The sequence below is a fragment of the Borostomias antarcticus genome, assembly GCF_949987555.1.
Source record: "Borostomias antarcticus genome assembly, contig: scaffold_1126, whole genome shotgun sequence".
Lineage (NCBI taxonomy): Eukaryota > Metazoa > Chordata > Actinopteri > Stomiiformes > Stomiidae > Borostomias > Borostomias antarcticus.
The window spans coordinates 5,001-10,658 of NW_028175708.1; the positions used below are offsets into that span (position 1 = coordinate 5,001).

Genomic DNA, 5,658 nt, shown 5'->3' on the forward strand with positions numbered 1-5,658 from the left:
TCTCTCTCTCTCTCATATGCTTGATACACATGTACTAGCTGAGTGTGTACCAGCTGAGGGTCTGCATAGGGCTGGGTATCGAGTCAAATTTCAAGAATCGATTTGATTCCGATTCACAAGGTTCAGAATCGATTATCACGATTCGATTCGATATAATATCGATTCGGTTAGTGTTATTTATATAGTGTTTTTTTTTTTTTTAGCTGTAACCTTAATTACATGACTGCCAAGTTATGCAACACATCAATACTAGGGCTGGGTATCGATACTGATTTCCAAAAATGAATGAATGAATGAATCATTGAATGAATTAATGAACTATTCATACCTTCATTTATTCATTCATTCATTAAATAAAAGATCGATTTTGGGATTCATGAATCGATTCTGAATCATTTGATTCAGAATCGATTCAGAATCGATTTTTTAAACCCAGCCCTAGGTCTGCATACATCAGAGGAGATAGGGTCGGCGGCTCTGACAAACCTATAGGCCGAACGGCGGCAGGGGCTTTGGTTCTGATGACTTAGCTGAGGTAATCATTTCCAGAGCTTCTTTCTGACGTGTCTTTGTGTGGTGTAATGGCCGCCGGCGAGACGCAGCAGCTGGCTTCTGAAGGAGACGGCCCGGTGTGAGGGACGCAGCAGGGGACAGGGACACGGAGACACGCCTCCTACAGTCGTCCCTTTCGTCTGAGCGCAGCAGGGGACAGGGACATAGAGACACGCCCCCTACAGTCCTCCTCTTAGCACAGCAGGGGACAGGGACATAGAGACACGCCTCCTACAGTCCTCCCTGTCCTCTGAGCACAGCAGGGGATCAACGCTCTGTCACTTGCAGAGACACACTCACTCTCACACACACACACACACACACACACACACACTCACACAGATGTCCTCAGAACCAGCCTGGTGCCAGCTCCAGATGTTGCAAGAACACCTCTTCTCTCTCTCCATCTCTCATCCTCTCTCTGTCTCTCTGTCTCTCTGTCTCTCTCTCTCTCATCCTCTCTCTCTCTCTGTCTCTCTCTCTGTCTCTCTCTCTCTCTCTCTCTCTCTCTCTCCGTCTCTCATCCTCTCTCTCTCTCTCTCTCTCTCTCATCCTCTCTCTCTCTCATCCTCTCTCTCTGTCTCTCTCTCATCCTCTCTCTCTCTCTCTCTCATCCTCTCTCTCTCTCTCTCTCTCTCTCTCTCATCCTCTCTCTCTCTCTCTCTCTCTCTCTCTCATCCCCTCTGTCTCAGAGAAGCCCATCTCTAGAGAGAAGGCTACACAACAGCCCAGTACTCACAAACAGACTAATTAAGAAGCTAAGTGTGGCGCTACACCTGGTGCTGCCGTATTTCCTAAAACGCTCCCCCATAACTAATGAACCACTCTTGTTCTCCGTTGGATGAGCCTTGAGATAGTTCCCATCTGGTAGGGGCCTACTTGATACCCGCCCAAGCTTCGCTGATGAGCTGATCAATTTGTTGGACCCGTTATTTCCCTCGGCGTAATTTCCCTCTGCGTTATTTCCCTCTGCGTAATTTCCGTCAGCGTTTTTACTGATCTCTCATTCCCCAAGTTGGAGGGCTTCTGTGTTCATTTTTGTTGCTATTTCTCTTTTAACGACACCCAATTACACCAGAACAACATAACGATGGGATGTAGAATGGTTAGAGGACTTGTGTAAGTAAAGCTCATGTTGTCGTGGTGTTTTGGCCGTGGGCGGTGGTGTGGGACAGCCTGTAGGATCCGGCTCTCGCAGATGGGGGAGCATTCAGTAATCTGTCTCTCTCTGTCCCCTCTCTCTGTTTCTCTCTGTCCCTTCCCCTCCCTCTCTCTCTCTCTCTCTCTCTTTTTCTCTCTCTCTCTCTGCCCCACCCTCTCTCTCTGTCTCTCTCTGCCCCCCCCTCTCATTCTCTCTCTCTCTTTCCCCTCCCTTCTCTGTATCTCTCTCTCTCTCTCTCTCTCTCTCTCTATATATCTGTCTCTCTCTCTCCCCTCTCTCTCTCTGTTTCTCTCTGTCCCTTCCCCTCTCTCTCTCTGTCTCTCTCTGCCCCCCCTCTCTTTCTCTCTCTCTCTTCCCCCTCCCTTATCTTTCTCTCTCTGTCTCTCTCTCTCCCCTCTCTCTCCCCTCTCTGTCTCTCTCTCTCCCCTCTCTCTCTGTCTCTCTCTGCCCCCCCCCCTCTCTCTCTCTTTCCCCTCCCTTCTCTGTCTCTCTCTCTCCCCTCTCTCTGTCTCTCTCTCCTCTCTCTGTCTCTCATTCTCCCCTCTCTCTGTCTCTCTCTCTCTTTCCCCTCCCTTCTCTGTCTCTCTGCCCCCTCCCCTCTCTGTCTCCCTCTGTCCCCTCCCCTCTCTGTCTCTCTCTGCCCCCTCCCCTCTCTGTCTCTCTCTGTCCCCTCCTCCCTCCATCTCTCTCTCTCCTCCTCCACCCTCCCCAGGTACCAGTAATGGGTCAGTGCTGGTTTATAACCTGACCAGTGGTCTCCTCCACAAGGAACTGAGCGTCCACTCCTGTGAGGTCAGGTGAGAGAACACCCCCACGGTCTGACTGGACATGGACCGCCCCACGGTCTGACTGGACATGGACTCCCCCACGGTCTGACTGGACATGGACTCCCCCACGGTCTGACTGGACATGGACTCCCCCACGGTCTGACTGGACATGAACCGCCCCACGGTCTGTCTGGACATGGACCGCCCCACGGTCTGACTGGACATGGACTCCCCCACGGTCTGACTGGACATGGACCGCCCCACGGTCTGACTGGACATGAACCGCCCCACGGTCTGTCTGGACATGGACCGCCCCACGGTCTGACTGGACATGGACACCCCCACGGTCTGACTGGACATGGACTCCCCCACGGTCTGACTGGACATGGACACCCCCACGGTCTGACTGGACATGGACTCCCCCACGGTCTGACTGGACATGGACTCCCCCACGGTCTGACTGGACATGGACTCCCCCACGGTCTGACTGAACATGGACTCCCCCACAGTCTGTCTGGACCAAGGTTATAATAGTTTTGCTTTTTTCATTAGTTTTTATTTTTATATCGTTTTAACTTTTTGTTATCGATTTCAGTTTAGTTTTGATTAGTTTTAAAGCAGGTTTGCTAGTTTAGTTTCATTTTTATTTTTGGAAAATGCTTAGTTTTAGTTTAGTTTTTATTAGTTTCAGTATTAGTTTTAGTTTTCTGCGCTAGCCTCATGAGACCATCCTGATCTCGTGAGCTCACGTTGTTTCACTCTGTGTGAAACAAACCATCTGGCGCACGTCAGGTTACTTCTGCGCAGGGACACAGCTAAAAAAAATGGAGGATAGATTTCATATCCACCCAAAATACTAGGCTTATGTATGATATGTTTTTTCACACCTAGTTTTCGTTTTTTAGTTAGTTTTCTTTAACTATAATAACCTTGGTCTTGACGGGCAGCCTGTCCAGGTCAGGCTGGTTCTGTCCACTGCTCTCCCCGACCCCGGACCGAGCCGGCCTGCTACCATACCGCACCTACAACAGAGACTTGGATCAGTAGCCATGTTTCCATCCACACGTTTTATGCGAATTAAGTTATATCGAATTAAGAATGCCTTATGGAAACGGTAAAATTCGATAAAAAATCATGAAAATCAACAAAAGGTTTGTACTGTCGATCTCATCGGATTTTCTCTTGTTCGATAAAAGTCTTTTGTGATAAATGCTTTATCCGATTTAAAGCTCTAGATGGAAACGCACGTTCACCGGCTTTATTCGCGTTCATATTTTTAGCGATCCTCACACAATTCGATTGACAAGTGGATGGAAACATGGCTATTGATTCAGTTTGACTCCATCTTGGATCAGTGATTCAGTTTGACTCCATCTGGGATCAGTGATTCATTTTCATTGTCCGAGCCCCGGCACGACAACCTCTCAACCCCCTGTCTTTTATCTACTGTCCCCAGGGCTCTGGTCCATGGTGTCGGGGTTAATTGTGGTCTAAGAGCCAGGGTGACCTCTGTGAAGGGTTCAAGTCCAGCCATGCGGGTTAGCCGCGTAAACAAAGAGCTACCCTCAATCCATTAGCTAGCGCTCGCTAGCGAGCACAGAAACGCTTTCATCCTGATTAATTAAGCGTAAGATTGGATCAATTATGTTGTTAAGAGATTGATTGGGTGCTAACGCCATCCATCCAACCAAGGCCTGACACTTCTTAATTAGAGAAGTTACTCTCCATAAACACAGGCTAAACTATTAAACAAACTTGCGTTGAGGAACTTTACTGTGTGTGTGAGAGAGAGAGAGAGGGAGAGGGGGAGAGAGAGAGAGAGAGAGAGAGAGAGAGAGAGAGAGCATCCCTCCCTCACAGGAGACCAAACAGGTCAGTGTAGCACAGCAGGAGCTGATACTGTAGGAGCTGGTATGTGTTGCGTGGTGATTGGGCGGGAGGGCAGCTTTATGGTAATGAGCTCAGCCTCTGAGTCCACAGAGGGCAGGGCCACTTAGCATCTAATTTGAATTTTAGTGGGAACGTGGATTAATTATTCATAGAGCTTTTAGCACCTCGTTACAGCACACTGTCCACCCCCATGCTGGGCTCACCTCCCCTCTCCACCCTGACGAGTGTGTGAGTGTGTGTGTGTGTGTGTGTGTGTGTGTGTGTGTGTGTGTGTGTGTGTGTGTGTGTGTGTTCTTTCCACAGGGGGATTGAATGGGTGAGTCTCACCAGCTTCTTGTCCTATGCCACTTCCGCCCCCAACAACATGGGCATGGTGAGGAATGAGCTCCAGCATGTTGACCTGCCCACTGGTAAGACACACACACACACACACACACACGCACACACGCACACACACACGCACACACACACACACACACACACACAGACATGGGCATGGTGAGGAATGAGCTCCAGCATGTTGACCTGCCCACTGGTAAGACACACACACACACACACACACACACACACACACACACACACACAGCTTTACTTACCTCCCAGCTCTTATGCGTATAATAATAATAATAATAATAATAATAATAATAATGATGATAATAATAATAATAAAAATAATAATGATGATGATAATAATGATAATAATAATAATAATGATGATAATAATAATGATAATAATAATAATAATAATAATGATAATAATAATAATAATAAATCAGATTTATTAAGTGCATTTCTCGAACCCAAAGCGCTGTACAAAAAAAAGAAAATAAGAAAGAGCATAAATAAATAATATGTTTACAAACAGTAAAAAGGTCAGTAAAAAAAATAGATAAATGGCCGAGGTAAAAATTATGATAATTAACACTTTTCTAACTATATTATTACATTATGAGCTGTTATTACATTATGAACGGCCCCAGTAAGGATGGTTTTATTACATTATGAGCTGATTATTACATTATGAACTTTTTAGTTAGTTTATAATGTAATAAGTTATTACATTATGAGCCGTTATTACATTATGAGCCGTTATTACATTATGAGTCGCTACAGTACAAGGCTCTTCCTGCTTCTGCTGAGGCACTCTAGAATGTTCCTTCAGCAGACGGCAGGTTATCCATTTTGTTTTGCTTCCAGCAGCACAGTAGACGAATCTGTTGTTTCTACTGTGCCAGACGCCAGCGTGTGACTCCGCAACGAGCAACACATCCAGTTTGGGGTCGAGGG

At 47.0% G+C, this 5,658-nt stretch overlaps 1 pseudogene across 1 annotated transcript in view; it reads left to right on the plus strand.

The window, feature by feature from the left end:
• The window catches only part of LOC311329273 (WD repeat-containing protein 11-like), a 9,257-nt pseudogene extending 4,476 nt beyond the window's left edge, over nt 1–4,781 (plus strand). Inside the window, exons 4-5 of the transcript XR_014631339.1 lie at nt 2,427–2,511; nt 4,675–4,781. The product of XR_014631339.1 is annotated as a WD repeat-containing protein 11-like (transcript). The remainder of the gene's footprint in view (nt 1–2,426; nt 2,512–4,674) is intronic.
• Nucleotides 4,782–5,658: the final 877 nt, after the last annotated feature.